Source organism: Phyllobates terribilis, unplaced genomic scaffold (assembly GCF_046119375.1).
Source record: "Phyllobates terribilis strain yellow unplaced genomic scaffold, ASM4611937v1 Scaffold_94__1_contigs__length_6153435, whole genome shotgun sequence".
Taxonomy (NCBI): Eukaryota; Metazoa; Chordata; class Amphibia; order Anura; family Dendrobatidae; genus Phyllobates; species Phyllobates terribilis.
Window position 1 is genome coordinate 3,223,639 of NW_027362854.1, and position 18,139 is coordinate 3,241,777.

Below are 18,139 nucleotides of genomic sequence, written 5' to 3' on the forward strand. Positions count from 1 at the left end.
GACGCCCTTTGGAAGGCACGCAATATTTTACTTTTTAAACGTGATGCTATTTCTGTGAAGGATTGTCTTAAAATTGCTTTTAGCCAGATGTATATTTATTACTTGAGGGACGTCAAATGTATTGGGAGGAGGGATGCTAATCGTATATGGGGTTTTTATGGGTGGAATTCTGTGTTTTAATAATGTACTGTTTGTGTTGTTGTTTTTGATTGTAAACCATCTTTTACGCACTTAATAAATTATGTTGAAACCTGATCTGTTCTTATCAGTTTAATATCTGATACGTCCCCTATCTGGGGACCATATATTAAATGGATTTTTAGAACAGGGAGATGGAAAAAGAGCTTGCTCTGTCCACTCCACGCATTGACCTGGTATTGCAGTATCTCCAGGACCGGTGCACCCCTTCTTTAATGCAGTTTCTAAAATCAGAAAGAATTGAATTCAATGTTTTTTGTTCATTTTGCTTGTTTGTCGGATTTTGGGATGGACTCTTTGGCTTTGCTTTTCTTCTCCTCATTGGATTTTTCATGTTCAAAGTTGCAGAAGCCAGATTACAAGCTCATTTTGGTTCAACTTCAGCAACTGTGCATTGCATTGCCATGTAATGTGATGCAATGCTATCTTTCTAGCTCTCCCTTTTTACTTCCTTTTGGATAAACAGACATATTAGGCAAGCATTTTGGAGCTTTCACCTAAATAACTACAGGTGGTGAGATAAGCTGCACAATATAATTGACCTTTCAGTATATTGTTGCACACACACCATCTATTTAGCAAATGCCCTTGTTATCAACAGCAGCCTTTTAAACTCACCTGAGCTAACAGGTATGTGCGCTGGTTACTCTGCTGCGCTTAAAATTTCTTTTTTGGTTTGCTACAATGCCTTTTCTGAAACGTTGTCTCCTTCTGCTGGAACACTGACTTCTTTCATTTAATGCCTGCAGACTATAAAAGAGAACCCAACCCAAAAAGTTTGGTTGATTAGTCTGTGGCATTCTGTTAAACTGTTGCTTATGGCGGTCTCTGTGAGCTTCTCAGCGACATTCAGCCAGCCAGGTATCCTGCCTGCAGTAGATGGAATGTGGCAATGGAACGCTGGCTGCGCGTGTCATAATAGGCTCTGAGCCTTTATATACCTGTGCACAGCAGCAGCCACCTTCAGTCTGCTGCTGGACAGCCAGCAGCAGCAGCAGCAGGAGAGGTATGTAATCAGGAGCCCTCCTGCTAAGGGTAGACAGCTGCTCGTTCCACCCCACCCCCCGCCTTAATTGGTTCTCCTCCCTTCCAACGGTGTTGAGGCGGGTGGGAACAGCAGGGGGTGAAGGTGCTGTGTTTAAAGAGGTGGAGTTATGCAGATCTAAAACGTGTGGATTGCAGCAGCAGCAAGCCGAAAAGTGCAGGCATGTAAGGGATCTAGAGGTTGACAACATGTCTTCTTAACGGGAGTCCAGGAGCTCATCTCCACAAATGGACTTTTCAGGATCCTTGGGTGGCTCCGTAGTTTGAAACCAATTCTGGTTATCGCTTCTCGGCCTTTTGGCTAAGATCAAGTGTAGTATCTGTTCTTATCAGTTTAATATCTGATACGTCCCCTATCTGGGGACCATATATTAAATGGATTTTTAGAACAGGGAGATGGAAAAAGAGCTTGCTCTGTCCACTCCACGCATTGACCTGGTATTGCAGTATCTCCAGGACCGGTGCACCCCTTCTTTAATGCAGTTTCTAAAATCAGAAAGAATTGAATTCAATGTTTTTTGTTCATTTTGCTTGTTTGTCGGATTTTGGGATGGACTATTTGGCTTTGCTTTTCTTCTCCTCATTGGATTTTTCATGTTCAAAGTTGCAGAAGCCAGATTACAAGCTCATTTTGGTTCAACTTCAGCAACTGTGCATTGCATTGCCATGTAATGTGATGCAATGCTATCTTTCTAGCTCTCCCTTTTTACTTCCTTTTGGATAAACAGACATATTAGGCAAGCATTTTGGAGCTTTCACCTAAATAACTACAGGTGGTGAGATAAGCTGCACAATATAATTGACCTTTCAGTATATTGTTGCACACACACCATCTATTTAGCAAATGCCCTTGTTATCAACAGCAGCCTTTTAAACTCACCTGAGCTAACAGGTATGTGCGCTGGTTACTCTGCTGCGCTTAAAATTTCTTTTTTGGTTTGCTACAATGCCTTTTCTGAAACGTTGTCTCCTTCTGCTGGAACACTGACTTCTTTCATTTAATGCCTGCAGACTATAAAAGAGAACCCAACCCAAAAAGTTTGGTTGATTAGTCTGTGGCATTCTGTTAAACTGTTGCTTATGGCGGTCTCTGTGAGCTTCTCAGCGACATTCAGCCAGCCAGGTATCCTGCCTGCAGTAGATGGAATGTGGCAATGGAACGCTGGCTGCGCGTGTCATAATAGGCTCTGAGCCTTTATATACCTGTGCACAGCAGCAGCCACCTTCAGTCTGCTGCTGGACAGCCAGCAGCAGCAGCAGCAGGAGAGGTATGTAATCAGGAGCCCTCCTGCTAAGGGTAGACAGCTGCTCGTTCCACCCCATCCCCCGCCTTAATTGGTTCTCCTCCCTTCCAACGGTGTTGAGGCGGGTGGGAACAGCAGGGGGTGAAGGTGCTGTGTTTAAAGAGGTGGAGTTATGCAGATCTAAAACGCGTGGATTGCAGCAGCAGCAAGCCGAAAAGTGCAGGCATGTAAGGGATCTAGAGGTTGACAACATGTCTTCTTAACGGGAGTCCAGGAGCTCATCTCCACAAATGGACTTTTCAGGATCCTTGGGTGGCTCCGTAGTTTGAAACCAATTCTGGTTATCGCTTCTCGGCCTTTTGGCTAAGATCAAGTGTAGTATCTGTTATTATCAGTTTAATATCTGATACGTCCCCTATCTGGGGACCATATATTAAATGGATTTTTAGAACAGGGAGATGGAAAAAGAGCTTGCTCTGTCCACTCCACGCATTGACCTGGTATTGCAGTATCTCCAGGACAGGTGCACCCCTTCTTTAATGCAGTTTCTAAAATCAGAAAGAATTGAATTCAATGTTTTTTGTTCATTTTGCTTGTTTGTTGGATTTTGGGATGGACTCTTTGGCTTTGCTTTTCTTCTCCTCATTGGATTTTTCATGTTCAAAGTTGCAGAAGCCAGATTACAAGCTCATTTTGGTTCAACTTCAGCAACTGTGCATTGCATTGCCATGTAATGTGATGCAATGCTATCTTTCTAGCTCTCCCTTTTTACTTCCTTTTGGATAAACAGACATATTAGGCAAGCATTTTGGAGCTTTCACCTAAATAACTACAGGTGGTGAGATAAGCTGCACAATATAATTGACCTTTCAGTATATTGTTGCACACACACCATCTATTTAGCAAATGCCCTTGTTATCAACAGCAGCCTTTTAAACTCACCTGAGCTAACAGGTATGTGCGCTGGTTACTCTGCTGCGCTTAAAATTTCTTTTTTGGTTTGCTACAATGCCTTTTCTGAAACGTTGTCTCCTTCTGCTGGAACACTGACTTCTTTCATTTAATGCCTGCAGACTATAAAAGAGAACCCAACCCAAAAAGTTTGGTTGATTAGTCTGTGGCATTCTGTTAAACTGTTGCTTATGGCGGTCTCTGTGAGCTTCTCAGCGACATTCAGCCAGCCAGGTATCCTGCCTGCAGTAGATGGAATGTGGGAATGGAACGCTGGCTGCGCGTGTCATAATAGGCTCTGAGCCTTTATATACCTGTGCACAGCAGCAGCCACCTTCAGTCTGCTGCTGGACAGCCAGCAGCAGCAGCAGCAGGAGAGGTATGTAATCAGGAGCCCTCCTGCTAAGGGTAGACAGCTGCTCGTTCCACCCCACCCCCCACCTTAATTGGTTCTCCTCCCTTCCAACGGTGTTGAGGCGGGTGGGAACAGCAGGGGGTGAAGGTGCTGTGTTTAAAGAGGTGGAGTTATGCAGATCTAAAACGCGTGGATTGCAGCAGCAGCAAGCCGAAAAGTGCAGGCATGTAAGGGATCTAGAGGTTGACAACATGTCTTCTTAACGGGAGTCCAGGAGCTCATCTCCACAAATGGACTTTTCAGGATCCTTGGGTGGCTCCGTAGTTTGAAACCAATTCTGGTTATCGCTTCTCGGCCTTTTGGCTAAGATCAAGTGTAGTATCTGTTCTTATCAGTTTAATATCTGATACGTCCCCTATCTGGGGACCATATATTAAATGGATTTTTAGAACAGGGAGATGGAAAAAGAGCTTGCTCTGTCCACTCCACGCATTGACCTGGTATTGCAGTATCTCCAGGACCGGTGCACCCCTTCTTTAATGCAGTTTCTAAAATCAGAAATAATTGAATTCAATGTTTTTTGTTCATTTTGCTTGTTTGTCGGATTTTGGGATGGACTCTTTGGCTTTGCTTTTCTTCTCCTCATTGGATTTTTCATGTTCAAAGTTGCAGAAGCCAGATTACAAGCTCATTTTGGTTCAACTTCAGCAACTGTGCATTGCATTGCCATGTAATGTGATGCAATGCTATCTTTCTAGCTCTCCCTTTTTACTTCCTTTTGGATAAACAGACATATTAGGCAAGCATTTTGGAGCTTTCACCTAAATAACTACAGGTGGTGAGATAAGCTGCACAATATAATTGACCTTTCAGTATATTGTTGCACACACACCATCTATTTAGCAAATGCCCTTGTTATCAACAGCAGCCTTTTAAACTCACCTGAGCTAACAGGTATGTGCGCTGGTTACTCTGCTGCGCTTAAAATTTCTTTTTTGGTTTGCTACAATGCCTTTTCTGAAACGTTGTCTCCTTCTGCTGGAACACTGACTTCTTTCATTTAATGCCTGCAGACTATAAAAGAGAACCCAACCCAAAAAGTTTGGTTGATTAGTCTGTGGCATTCTGTTAAACTGTTGCTTATGGCGGTCTCTGTGAGCTTCTCAGCGACATTCAGCCAGCCAGGTATCCTGCCTGCAGTAGATGGAATGTGGCAATGGAACGCTGGCTGCGCGTGTCATAATAGGCTCTGAGCCTTTATATACCTGTGCACAGCAGCAGCCACCTTCAGTCTGCTGCTGGACAGCCAGCAGCAGCAGCAGCAGGAGAGGTATGTAATCAGGAGCCCTCCTGCTAAGGGTAGACAGCTGCTCGTTCCACCCCACCCCCCACCTTAATTGGTTCTCCTCCCTTCCAACGGTGTTGAGGCGGGTGGGAACAGCAGGGGGTGAAGGTGCTGTGTTTAAAGAGGTGGAGTTATGCAGATCTAAAACGTGTGGATTGCAGCAGCAGCAAGCCGAAAAGTGCAGGCATGTAAGGGATCTAGAGGTTGACAACATGTCTTCTTAACGGGAGTCCAGGAGCTCATCTCCACAAATGGACTTTTCAGGATCCTTGGGTGGCTCCGTAGTTTGAAACCAATTCTGGTTATCGCTTCTCGGCCTTTTGGCTAAGATCAAGTGTAGTATCTGTTCTTATCAGTTTAATATCTGATACGTCCCCTATCTGGGGACCATATATTAAATGGATTTTTAGAACAGGGAGATGGAAAAAGAGCTTGCTCTGTCCACTCCACGCATTGACCTGGTATTGCAGTATCTCCAGGACCGGTGCACCCCTTCTTTAATGCAGTTTCTAAAATCAGAAATAATTGAATTCAATGTTTTTTGTTCATTTTGCTTGTTTGTCGGATTTTGGGATGGACTCTTTGGCTTTGCTTTTCTTCTCCTCATTGGATTTTTCATGTTCAAAGTTGCAGAAGCCAGATTACAAGCTCATTTTGGTTCAACTTCAGCAACTGTGCATTGCATTGCCATGTAATGTGATGCAATGCTATCTTTCTAGCTCTCCCTTTTTACTTTCTTTTGGATAAACAGACATATTAGGCAAGCATTTTGGAGCTTTCACCTAAATAACTACAGGTGGTGAGATAAGCTGCACAATATAATTGACCTTTCAGTATATTGTTGCACACACACCATCTATTTAGCAAATGCCCTTGTTATCAACAGCAGCCTTTTAAACTCACCTGAGCTAACAGGTATGTGCGCTGGTTACTCTGCTGCGCTTAAAATTTCTTTTTTGGTTTGCTACAATGCCTTTTCTGAAACGTTGTCTCCTTCTGCTGGAACACTGACTTCTTTCATTTAATGCCTGCAGACTATAAAAGAGAACCCAACCCAAAAAGTTTGGTTGATTAGTCTGTGGCATTCTGTTAAACTGTTGCTTATGGCGGTCTCTGTGAGCTTCTCAGCGACATTCAGCCAGCCAGGTATCCTGCCTGCAGTAGATGGAATGTGGCAATGGAACGCTGGCTGCGCGTGTCATAATAGGCTCTGAGCCTTTATATACCTGTGCACAGCAGCAGCCACCTTCAGTCTGCTGCTGGACAGCCAGCAGCAGCAGCAGCAGGAGAGGTATGTAATCAGGAGCCCTCCTGCTAAGGGTAGACAGCTGCTCGTTCCACCCCACCCCCCGCCTTAATTGGTTCTCCTCCCTTCCAACGGTGTTGAGGCGGGTGGGAACAGCAGGGGGTGAAGGTGCTGTGTTTAAAGAGGTGGAGTTATGCAGATCTAAAACGCGTGGATTGCAGCAGCAGCAAGCCGAAAAGTGCAGGCATGTAAGGGATCTAGAGGTTGACAACATGTCTTCTTAACGGGAGTCCAGGAGCTCATCTCCACAAATGGACTTTTCAGGATCCTTGGGTGGCTCCGTAGTTTGAAACCAATTCTGGTTATCGCTTCTCGGCCTTTTGGCTAAGATCAAGTGTAGTATCTGTTCTTATCAGTTTAATATCTGATACGTCCCCTATCTGGGGACCATATATTAAATGGATTTTTAGAACAGTTAGATGGAAAAAGAGCTTGCTCTGTCCACTCCACGCATTGACCTGGTATTGCAGTATCTCCAGGACCGGTGCACCCCTTCTTTAATGCAGTTTCTAAAATCAGAAAGAATTGAATTCAATGTTTTTTGTTCATTTTGCTTGTTTGTCGGATTTTGGGATGGACTCTTTGGCTTTGCTTTTCTTCTCCTCATTGGATTTTTCATGTTCAAAGTTGCAGAAGCCAGATTACAAGCTCATTTTGGTTCAACTTCAGCAACTGTGCATTGCATTGCCATGTAATGTGATGCAATGCTATCTTTCTAGCTCTCCCTTTTTACTTCCTTTTGGATAAACAGACATATTAGGCAAGCATTTTGGAGCTTTCACCTAAATAACTACAGGTGGTGAGATAAGCTGCACAATATAATTGACCTTTCAGTATATTGTTGCACACACACCATCTATTTAGCAAATGCCCTTGTTATCAACAGCAGCCTTTTAAACTCACCTGAGCTAACAGGTATGTGCGCTGGTTACTCTGCTGCGCTTAAAATTTCTTTTTTGGTTTGCTACAATGCCTTTTCTGAAACGTTGTCTCCTTCTGCTGGAACACTGACTTCTTTCATTTAATGCCTGCAGACTATAAAAGAGAACCCAACCCAAAAAGTTTGGTTGATTAGTCTGTGGCATTCTGTTAAACTGTTGCTTATGGCGGTCTCTGTGAGCTTCTCAGCGACATTCAGCCAGCCAGGTATCCTGCCTGCAGTAGATGGAATGTGGCAATGGAACGCTGGCTGCGCGTGTCATAATAGGCTCTGAGCCTTTATATACCTGTGCACAGCAGCAGCCACCTTCAGTCTGCTGCTGGACAGCCAGCAGCAGCAGCAGCAGGAGAGGTATGTAATCAGGAGCCCTCCTGCTAAGGGTAGACAGCTGCTCGTTCCACCCCACCCCCCGCCTTAATTGGTTCTCCTCCCTTCCAACGGTGTTGAGGCGGGTGGGAACAGCAGGGGGTGAAGGTGCTGTGTTTAAAGAGGTGGAGTTATGCAGATCTAAAACGCGTGGATTGCAGCAGCAGCAAGCCGAAAAGTGCAGGCATGTAAGGGATCTAGAGGTTGACAACATGTCTTCTTAACGGGAGTCCAGGAGCTCATCTCCACAAATGGACTTTTCAGGATCCTTGGGTGGCTCCGTAGTTTGAAACCAATTCTGGTTATCGCTTCTCGGCCTTTTGGCTAAGATCAAGTGTAGTATCTTTCGAAAAGGCGGTTTTGGATGTTGGCCGCCCTAGTAGATTGATACATTATGCACACTGGGGTTTAGGCGCTTGTTAGTACGCCAGGTGGCTAATATAGTCATCTGGTGGAAAGCATGGCCCCCCAGGATCGACGCCATTGGGCCGGGGAAGATCGAAAGCCCGAAGTGTGAAGTGCCCCAGGAGTGGTGATCCTGGGGTGCCTCAAATCACTGGGATTGGGAACCCCACTTGAGTTTATGGCACATTTGCACTAGCACTTCAATATTTCTTTCTTCACACACACCCTTATTCCGGGCCTTCTGGCCTTAGGATGGGGAATTTTTCAATTCCCGGTCGAAGGTCCGGGCAGTATTATACTGTGAAACCTTCACTATTTATTTAATTTTTTTGTCACTGTGTGTCCACTTTTTCACGTGTGTCCACGTCCTTACTAGGATTTTGTCGGGATGCGGTTCCCTTACGGGTTCCTCTCTTGGCAGGTCTAGGGGGGGAGTGTGTGGCCATCAGGTTCCGCTCCCCCCTGAACCCCCCTGGCTCTCCTCTTTCTGGAGGAGAGCGTTGTTGGCTCCCCTCTTCCGGGAGGGGAGCACAGTCTTTGGCTCCCAGTGCCTTGCTCGGGTGAGAACTCGGGCAGGTGCTGGGGGTAAGATTGGGTCGCCTCTGGCTCCGGCTGGAGGTGGCTATTTGTCCCTGTTCCTCGCTGTGGCCTTCTGGCTCGGAGGGACGGGGAATGGTTTGGGGGACTCTTCTCCTTTTGGAGAGGGTTTCAAGAAGACCAGCATCCTAGTGCACTTTTTTTGTGGCACTTGTCACTTTTTTAAGCGCACTCGGGTTTTGTACACGAATTCGGGCTTTCGAAAAAAAAAAAAAAAAAATCTGTTCTTATCAGTTTAATATCTGATACGTCCCCTATCTGGGGACCATATATTAAATGGATTTTTAGAACAGGGAGATGGAAAAAGAGCTTGCTCTGTCCACTCCACGCATTGACTTGGTATTGCAGTATCTCCAGGACCGGTGCACCCCTTCTTTAATGCAGTTTCTAAAATCAGAAAGAATTGAATTCAATGTTTTTTGTTCATTTTGCTTGTTTGTCGGATTTTGGGATGGACTCTTTGGCTTTGCTTTTCTTCTCCTCATTGGATTTTTCATGTTCAAAGTTGCAGAAGCCAGATTACAAGCTCATTTTGGTTCAACTTCAGCAACTGTGCATTGCATTGCCATGTAATGTGATGCAATGCTATCTTTCTAGCTCTCCCTTTTTACTTTCTTTTGGATAAACAGACATATTAGGCAAGCATTTTGGAGCTTTCACCTAAATAACTACAGGTGGTGAGATAAGCTGCACAATATAATTGACCTTTCAGTATATTGTTGCACACACACCATCTATTTAGCAAATGCCCTTGTTATCAACAGCAGCCTTTTAAACTCACCTGAGCTAACAGGTATGTGCGCTGGTTACTCTGCTGCGCTTAAAATTTCTTTTTTGGTTTGCTACAATGCCTTTTCTGAAACGTTGTCTCCTTCTGCTGGAACACTGACTTCTTTCATTTAATGCCTGCAGACTATAAAAGAGAACCGAACCCAAAAAGTTTGGTTGATTAGTCTGTGGCATTCTGTTAAACTGTTGCTTATGGCGGTCTCTGTGAGCTTCTCAGCGACATTCAGCCAGCCAGGTATCCTGCCTGCAGTAGATGGAATGTGGCAATGGAACGCTGGCTGCGCGTGTCATAATAGGCTCTGAGCCTTTATATACCTGTGCACAGCAGCAGCCACCTTCAGTCTGCTGCTGGACAGCCAGCAGCAGCAGCAGCAGGAGAGGTATGTAATCAGGAGCCCTCCTGCTAAGGGTAGACAGCTGCTCGTTCCACCCCACCCCCCGCCTTAATTGGTTCTCCTCCCTTCCAACGGTGTTGAGGCGGGTGGGAACAGCAGGGGGTGAAGGTGCTGTGTTTAAAGAGGTGGAGTTATGCAGATCTAAAACGCGTGGATCGCAGCAGCAGCAAGCCGAAAAGTGCAGGCATGTAAGGGATCTAGAGGTTGACAACATGTCTTCTTAACGGGAGTCCAGGAGCTCATCTCCACAAATGGACTTTTCAGGATCCTTGGGTGGCTCCGTAGTTTGAAACCAATTCTGGTTATCGCTTCTCGGCCTTTTGGCTAGGATCAGGTGCAGTGATCTAACGGTTGCTGCCTTGGTCTCGGCTAGGAGGTGCCTGGGGTACCCGACTTGTTGGCCTTGGGGGATCGCTCTCTCTTAACTGAGGGAGCTTCACCCCCTTGCAGCTATTGGCAGGTCGGCTTAGTCCCCGGACAACGGGGAGCGATCGCGTCTTGTCTTCGGGGCGACCCGAGGAAATAAGGGCGTTTTCCTTTGCTGAGCTTTATCGCTTAGTGGGCTGTGTAAGTTCTTGGGGTACCCCTCCCTCGGTCTTGGGTTTGTTCCTGCTTTTGTGGGATTCATTCCCTTGTTACTATTGGGGGAGGGCTTAGTCCCTGAGGGCCGAAAATGCCTTTTACTTTTGGATTTGCGGTGGGGGAGACTCCACTGCGACAGTCCATTAGAATCATGGTGGATGAATGCCAGCGCCATGAGAAGAATCTGCAGTACATCGTGCATGAGATTCTTTTTGGGTTCTTCCACCTGGAGCGAGATAAGATCCTGTGTCTTTACGATCAGGAATTCCGTGGGCGATATACCATTTCCTTTATGGCTAAATCATGCTGTGATAATATCCATGCAGCACTGATGGTTGCGGACAAGGACGATGAGAGACTGAACGGGCTGAGCTTTGACTTCCTGTACGGTGAAGAAGAAGTACCCTTGGTGATCTTCATGTACAGCCCATTCGTCTCTGAGGGCGATATCGAAACCTTTTTGAAGCGTTACTGCAAGTCAGTGCGCTTCTCACATGATATCCTCAACTCCCAGCGCTTCTGGAATGGGAAGAGGAAATACCTGGTGAAGTTCCATCCAGATCAGAGCGGCATTGGTGGTCTTCACCACCCGCCTGCTAATTTTGCCATTGGTAATGTCAGGGGATTCCTACGCTACCCAGGAATGCCCCTTCAATGCCGGAATTGTCATGAATATGGGCATACACGAGAAAATTGTACAAGGGCTCATGTAGTCTTTTGCAACAAGTGCGGTAAGAGTGGGCACACCTCCGCTACGTGTGACTCTGAGATCGTATGTAACCTATGTGGGAAGGCAGGTCACGCCTTCAGGAATTGTCCGAGCAAAAAGTCAAAAACATATGACATGTTTAAGTCAGGTCAACTGACTATCCAAGAATACTTCGGAGGGAGTATTACTACACCTGCCCCTGGACCTGGGTTGGCGCACGCTGACGGGTCCGGACCAAATCCTTCAACGGCTCCGCCAGAGGGCCCGCTGGTAGTTCCACAGAAGGACGGTCGTAGGGGTTCCATAAGATTAACCGAGTGTTCTCTCTCTGTGGAATTGATCGATGTTCTGGCTCTAGATGTTGCCGTATCTCAGAGTCAAGAGGAAGGGTCCTCATCCAGCATGAATGCACCACCGGCATTATGTGGAACTGAGGAGACCTCTAGTACCCCGATTAAGCAAGCACCCAGATTCGCCACACCATCATCGGTGATCTTGGGTAAGGGCAAAAAGGGTACGCTCCTTAATCGATCAACCAGTGTGTCGGAAAGAGAGACCTCTAGGGCGCGAAGTAAAAAGGACCCGGCTAAGACCCAGTCGAGCCCTGGTCCTCGAACCAGAAGTCGCAGTAGTTCCGTGACCAGACCAGAGGACAAGACGACCCAGAGGGATGACACCCGTTCCATAGACCAGACCGCCATGAGGACTGCAGATGCACAGGACTTGGAAAAGATGGACAGCTCCCAGCCTCTGAAAAGGCAACGGGAGGACGTAAAGCAACCTGATATCCAAAGAAAACACGGATGTCGAGGTCCAGATGAGGAGCCAAAAGTGGATGATGCTTTTTTGCCTGCTTCAGATCCCGGTAATATTAAACAAATCCTGACCCCTGGAGATGCGGAGGAGGAGGTGCCGTGTATTGACTTCTTCCCATCTTCAGATCCTGATTCTTCTTAATGTCTGTTCCTCTTAAAATCTCCTCACTAAATGTGAGGTCCCTAAAGAGCCCTACACGTAGGGCTGCTTTATTTTCTTATTTAGAGACATTGGACTTTGATTTCTGCTTTCTACAAGAATGTGGTATACAGAGTAATTTAAATTATAAGGACTTAAAAGAAGACTGGAAACTGGGCGCTTCTGTGTGGTCCGGTGCTAATGACTGTCGTGCTGCCGGAGTTGGACTACTTTGCCGTGGACATTCTACCATCATTCAATCTGTGACTGAAATTATACCTGGCAGAGCTATTTTAATACATCTTGTTTTTAATGGACTTTCTTTACGTTTATTAAATGTGTACGCTCCTCCTGGGAAGCAGGAAAGGGCGGATTTACTTGAAATATTGCCATTATTTTGTGTTGGGTCAACCCCCCTGCTAGTGGGAGGAGATTTTAATTGTTTACGTGATGGGGAATCCCGGCAGGGTGGGGATGTGAATCGTAAAGACCGTACCTCCTATTTGTTGAAAAGTTTAATTGATGATTTTAGATTACAGGACTGCTGGAAGGAACTCTTGCCGGCGGATCCAGGTGTTACATGGTCCAATGGAAGAGTTTCTTCTAGAATTGATTTCATATTTGCTTCTACTGCCTTTAAACCTTGTAAATGTTTTCTTTTATCTAATTTATTCTCTGATCATAAAGTTTTATCTGTGTTTTTAGAGTTAGCAGGGGAACAAAATACCTCAAGAGGCCCATGGAGATTAAATACAACTCTCCTAGAGGATATTGATATTCAAAAGAGGTTTGTGCAGGCCTACCAGTGCTGGCAATCAAAGAGAGACCCCCGCGCCTCGATGCTGGATTGGTGGGAGAGCATTAAACCTAAGATTAAATTATTTTTTATTAAGGCAGGGAAAATGAAAGCAAAAAAGAAAAAGCAGTGGTTTTATGTTTTTAATATGAGATTACAAGTACTCTTTAAACTAAAAGAAGTTGGTATGGATGTGGATGATGATATTGCAAATCTTAAGTCTGAAATAAAAAATGCTCTTAATGAAAAAGGAAAACAAATAATTTTTAACTCCCATGTACAGCACCTGGAGGAAGGAGAGAAATGCTCCCGATTCTTCTTCAAAAAGGTAATGGGGAGGAGGGATGCAATCCTAAATCTTGAAGGTGAAAATGATATTAAGGGTATGTTAGGAAAAGCTTTTAATTTTTATCAACTTCTTTTTAACACTAAAGTTATAGATCCATCCTTTTTAGAGTATGCTATTAATTCCCTTGATTTTAAGTTAGATATTTTAGACCAGGGTGTTTTATCTAGGGATCTCACCAGTGAGGAACTTTTACAGATTTTTAAAAGTTTCTCCAGTGGGAAAGCCCCTGGGGAAGACGGTCTACCGATTGAGTTTTATCTGGCTTTTTGGGGAATTTTAAAGAACGATATGTTTTTATTGTTTAAAGAAGCTTTTAATACTAATAAATTACCCCCATCTTGGAGGAGAGGTCTGGTATCTTTAATATATAAAAAAGGGGATAGGAGCCAACTTAAAAACTGGCGGCCTATTACGCTTTTAAACCTTGATTATAAAATTTTAGCTAAACTTATTGCAGTCCGTTTAAAACCCTTTATAGCCAAATTAATTCACCCTAACCAGGTATGTGGTGTTCCCGGAAGAACCATAGCTGAGTCCCTCAACATAATTAGGGATACCATATGGTATTCAAAAGAGAGAAGTCAAAACCTTGCTATTTTATCCTTAGACTTTGAAAAAGCTTTTGACAGGGTATCGCATGAATTTCTTTTTATGGTTCTTAAAAAAATGGCGTTTCCAGAGAAAATTTTAACCCGCATTATGCTTTTATATCATTCTTGTTTTAGTCAAATTTCTGTAAATGGGTTTTTAACGAAGGGGGTTCCTCTATTATCAGGGGTGAAACAAGGGTGCCCTCTCTCACCACTGCTCTTTATCTGTGTTATGGAACCACTATTAACCATACTGAGAAAAGATAAAGTAATTAAAGGGGTACCTATTCCCGGGAGTAGGGGTATGCAACTTAAAGCCCTAAGTTACATGGATGATGTTACCATACTATGTCCAGATTCCACATCTCTGAGGAGGGTATTGAGAAACACACAATTTTTCTGTGAAGCCTCAGGTTTTAAATTAAATATAGATAAATGTGACTGTTTTAATGTGGGGGGATGGGACTCCTCTTTGACCCCTGGGATAGTGATACAGAAAAATCACATAAAAATTTTAGGAATTATTTTTAACCAAGCCAATGAGGGGGACCCTAACTGGGACTCTGCAATGGATAAAATAGAAATAAAGATCTCATTGTGGAATTTAAGGAACCTTAGTATGGAAGGTAAAATTTTAATTATTAAAGCCGTTTTAATTCCCATTATGTTGTATATTGCAATGGTGTTTCCCCCTTCCAATTTACAAATCAAGAAAGTAACAAGAATTGTTTTTATGTTTTTATGGGGTTCAAAAATGGAAAAGTTAAAAAGAGATCTGATGTACAAATGTAAATCTAATGGAGGTAAAGATGTACCCAATTTTTTTACCTTTTTCCATATAAAGTATTTCTGCTTTTGTTTTAAGGTTTTTAAATCTGATGGCATTTTTAGTTATTTTTTAAAATATGCAGCAGGAATGATTTTTAAAAGGTGGTTTAGCCTACCTTTAAGTTCTCCTGTGCTCCTGTGCCCACCTAAACAGTATGTGATACTTGAGAAAACGGTCAGACTTTTAGGTCTCCAGGAATTGGAGCCTGATATATTGGGGGACCAAAGGAAGGTATCTATTGCTTGCAGACACTCTGAGGACACAATTCCTGTCTCCAATTTTTCAGAGGCAAGGTCCAAAACGGTGTGGCGAAATGTGTATGGGAAATATCTTGCAAATGTACACAAGGACCTTGCCTGGGCTATCGTCCACCAGTGCCTCCCTACCCGTGAGTTTCAACATAGGCGGGGGCTGGTGGCGAGAGCCAAATGTCCAAGAGATATATGCGGGGAAAGTGAGTCTGTATTGCATCTCTTTTGGAATTGTCATTTTGCACAGGAGGTTTGGAGAAAGGTAGGCCCACTTTTAAAATGGGCATGTGGCCTGAAAGATTTTAATCACTTTTATGTCTTTTATGGTCTTTTTAAGTGTCCAAATTTTAAACAATTCCGAGTTGCCTGGATTATTATTAATTGTTTTAAAAATGCCATGTGGAAAGTTAGAAATATTTTGCTCTTCAAACATGATCATATTGATTCAACAGACTGTATAAAAATTGCTTTAAGTGAAATGTATATTTACTATCTCAGAGATAAAAAACTGTATGGAGCAAAAGAAGCGGCTTCTATGTGGTGTGTACAATTATGGAACACAATTAGTGGTAATTAAATAAACCCAAGTACATCTGTAATTATGATTTTCTGGTAAATTGTGTTTTATACAAAAAACTTGAATTGATTATTATCATGTTTTATCATTTTATTGTAATGTTATAAATGTTCTTTTTTAAAACCTTTGTAAATATACTTTTGAATCAATAAAATTGCGTTGAAACCTTATCTGTTCTTATCAGTTTAATATCTGATACGTCCCCTATCTGGGGACCATATATTAAATGGATTTTTAGAACAGGGAGATGGAAAAAGAGCTTGCTCTGTCCACTCCACGCATTGACCTGGTATTGCAGTATCTCCAGGACCGGTGCACCCCTTCTTTAATGCAGTTTCTAAAATCAGAAAGAATTGAATTCAATGTTTTTTGTTCATTTTGCTTGTTTGTCGGATTTTGGGATGGACTCTTTGGCTTTGCTTTTCTTCTCCTCATTGGATTTTTCATGTTCAAAGTTGCAGAAGCCAGATTACAAGCTCATTTTGGTTCAACTTCAGCAACTGTGCATTGCATTGCCATGTAATGTGATGCAATGCTATCTTTCTAGCTCTCCCTTTTTACTTCCTTTTGGATAAACAGACATATTAGGCAAGCATTTTGGAGCTTTCACCTAAATAACTACAGGTGGTGAGATAAGCTGCACAATATAATTGACCTTTCAGTATATTGTTGCACACACACCATCTATTTAGCAAATGCCCTTGTTATCAACAGCAGCCTTTTAAACTCACCTGAGCTAACAGGTATGTGCGCTGGTTACTCTGCTGCGCTTAAAATTTCTTTTTTGGTTTGCTACAATGCCTTTTCTGAAACGTTGTCTCCTTCTGCTGGAACACTGACTTCTTTCATTTAATGCCTGCAGACTATAAAAGAGAACCCAACCCAAAAAGTTTGGTTGATTAGTCTGTGGCATTCTGTTAAACTGTTGCTTATGGCGGTCTCTGTGAGCTTCTCAGCGACATTCAGCCAGCCAGGTATCCTGCCTGCAGTAGATGGAATGTGGCAATGGAACGCTGGCTGCGTGTGTCATAATAGGCTCTGAGCCTTTATATACCTGTGCACAGCAGCAGCCACCTTCAGTCTGCTGCTGGACAGCCAGCAGCAGCAGCAGGAGAGGTATGTAATCAGGAGCCCTCCTGCTAAGGGTAGACAGCTGCTCGTTCCACCCCACCCCCCGCCTTAATTGGTTCTCCTCCCTTCCAACGGTGTTGAGGCGGGTGGGAACAGCAGGGGGTGAAGGTGCTGTGTTTAAAGAGGTGGAGTTATGCAGATCTAAAACGCGTGGATTGCAGCAGCAGCAAGCCGAAAAGTGCAGGCATGTAAGGGATCTAGAGGTTGACAACATGTCTTCTTAACGGGAGTCCAGGAGCTCATCTCCACAAATGGACTTTTCAGGATCCTTGGGTGGCTCCGTAGTTTGAAACCAATTCTGGTTATCGCTTCTCGGCCTTTTGGCTAAGATCAAGTGTAGTATCTGTTCTTATCAGTTTAATATCTGATACATCCCCTATCTGGGGACCATATATTAAATGGATTTTTAGAACAGGGAGATGGAAAAAGAGCTTGCTCTGTCCACTCCACGCATTGACCTGGTATTGCAGTATCTCCAGGACCGGTGCACCCCTTCTTTAATGCAGTTTCTAAAATCAGAAAGAATTGAATTTAATGTTTTTTGTTCATTTTGCTTGTTTGTCGGATTTTGGGATGGACTCTTTGGCTTTGCTTTTCTTCTCCTCATTGGATTTTTCATGTTCAAAGTTGCAGAAGCCAGATTACAAGCTCATTTTGGTTCAACTTCAGCAACTGTGCATTGCATTGCCATGTAATGTGATGCAATGCTATCTTTCTAGCTCTCCCTTTTTACTTCCTTTTGGATAAACAGACATATTAGGCAAGCATTTTGGAGCTTTCACCTAAATAACTACAGGTGGTGAGATAAGCTGCACAATATAATTGACCTTTCAGTATATTGTTGCACACACACCATCTATTTAGCAAATGCCCTTGTTATCAACAGCAGCCTTTTAAACTCACCTGAGCTAACAGATATGTGCGCTGGTTACTCTGCTGCGCTTAAAATTTCTTTTTTGGTTTGCTACAATGCCTTTTCTGAAACGTTGTCTCCTTCTGCTGGAACACTGACTTCTTTCATTTAATGCCTGCAGACTATAAAAGAGAACCCAACCCAAAAAGTTTGGTTGATTAGTCTGTGGCATTCTGTTAAACTGTTGCTTATGGCGGTCTCTGTGAGCTTCTCAGCGACATTCAGCCAGCCAGGTATCCTGCCGGCAGTAGATGGAATGTGGCAATGGAACGCTGGCTGCGCGTGTCATAATAGGCTCTGAGCCTTTATATACCTGTGCACAGCAGCAGCCACCTTCAGTCTGCTGCTGGACAGCCAGCAGCAGCAGCAGCAGGAGAGGTATGTAATCAGGAGCCCTCCTGCTAAGGGTAGACAGCTGCTCGTTCCACCCCACCCCCCGCCTTAATTGGTTCTCCTCCCTTCCAACGGTGTTGAGGCGGGTGGGAACAGCAGGGGGTGAAGGTGCTGTGTTTAAAGAGGTGGA

General features: G+C 44.0%; 9 non-coding genes and 1 pseudogene across 9 annotated transcripts; all 10 read left to right on the plus strand.

Annotated features, from left to right (window-relative positions):
- Positions 1 to 218: 218 nt before the first annotated feature.
- On the plus strand, positions 219 to 408 carry LOC141197906 (U2 spliceosomal RNA). Its single transcript, XR_012269926.1, has one exon. It is a non-coding gene; the product is annotated as a U2 spliceosomal RNA (small nuclear RNA).
- Positions 409 to 1,523: 1,115 nt separating this feature from the next.
- LOC141198303 (U2 spliceosomal RNA) lies at positions 1,524 to 1,714 on the plus strand. The gene has a single exon (XR_012270256.1). It is a non-coding gene; the product is annotated as a U2 spliceosomal RNA (small nuclear RNA).
- A 1,115-nt stretch (positions 1,715 to 2,829) lies between these two features.
- Positions 2,830 to 3,020, plus strand: LOC141197861 (U2 spliceosomal RNA). The gene has a single exon (XR_012269888.1). It is a non-coding gene; the product is annotated as a U2 spliceosomal RNA (small nuclear RNA).
- A 1,115-nt stretch (positions 3,021 to 4,135) lies between these two features.
- On the plus strand, positions 4,136 to 4,326 carry LOC141198304 (U2 spliceosomal RNA). The gene has a single exon (XR_012270257.1). It is a non-coding gene; the product is annotated as a U2 spliceosomal RNA (small nuclear RNA).
- A 1,115-nt stretch (positions 4,327 to 5,441) lies between these two features.
- LOC141198305 (U2 spliceosomal RNA) lies at positions 5,442 to 5,632 on the plus strand. Its single transcript, XR_012270258.1, has one exon. It is a non-coding gene; the product is annotated as a U2 spliceosomal RNA (small nuclear RNA).
- A 1,115-nt stretch (positions 5,633 to 6,747) lies between these two features.
- On the plus strand, positions 6,748 to 6,938 carry LOC141197862 (U2 spliceosomal RNA). The gene has a single exon (XR_012269889.1). It is a non-coding gene; the product is annotated as a U2 spliceosomal RNA (small nuclear RNA).
- A 1,115-nt stretch (positions 6,939 to 8,053) lies between these two features.
- LOC141198023 (U2 spliceosomal RNA) lies at positions 8,054 to 8,145 on the plus strand (annotated as a pseudogene).
- Positions 8,146 to 8,941: 796 nt separating this feature from the next.
- LOC141197980 (U2 spliceosomal RNA) lies at positions 8,942 to 9,124 on the plus strand. The gene has a single exon (XR_012269979.1). It is a non-coding gene; the product is annotated as a U2 spliceosomal RNA (small nuclear RNA).
- A 6,582-nt stretch (positions 9,125 to 15,706) lies between these two features.
- Positions 15,707 to 15,895, plus strand: LOC141197898 (U2 spliceosomal RNA). The gene has a single exon (XR_012269919.1). It is a non-coding gene; the product is annotated as a U2 spliceosomal RNA (small nuclear RNA).
- Positions 15,896 to 17,007: 1,112 nt separating this feature from the next.
- LOC141198461 (U2 spliceosomal RNA) lies at positions 17,008 to 17,198 on the plus strand. Its single transcript, XR_012270411.1, has one exon. It is a non-coding gene; the product is annotated as a U2 spliceosomal RNA (small nuclear RNA).
- The last annotated feature ends 941 nt before the right edge of the window (positions 17,199 to 18,139 follow it).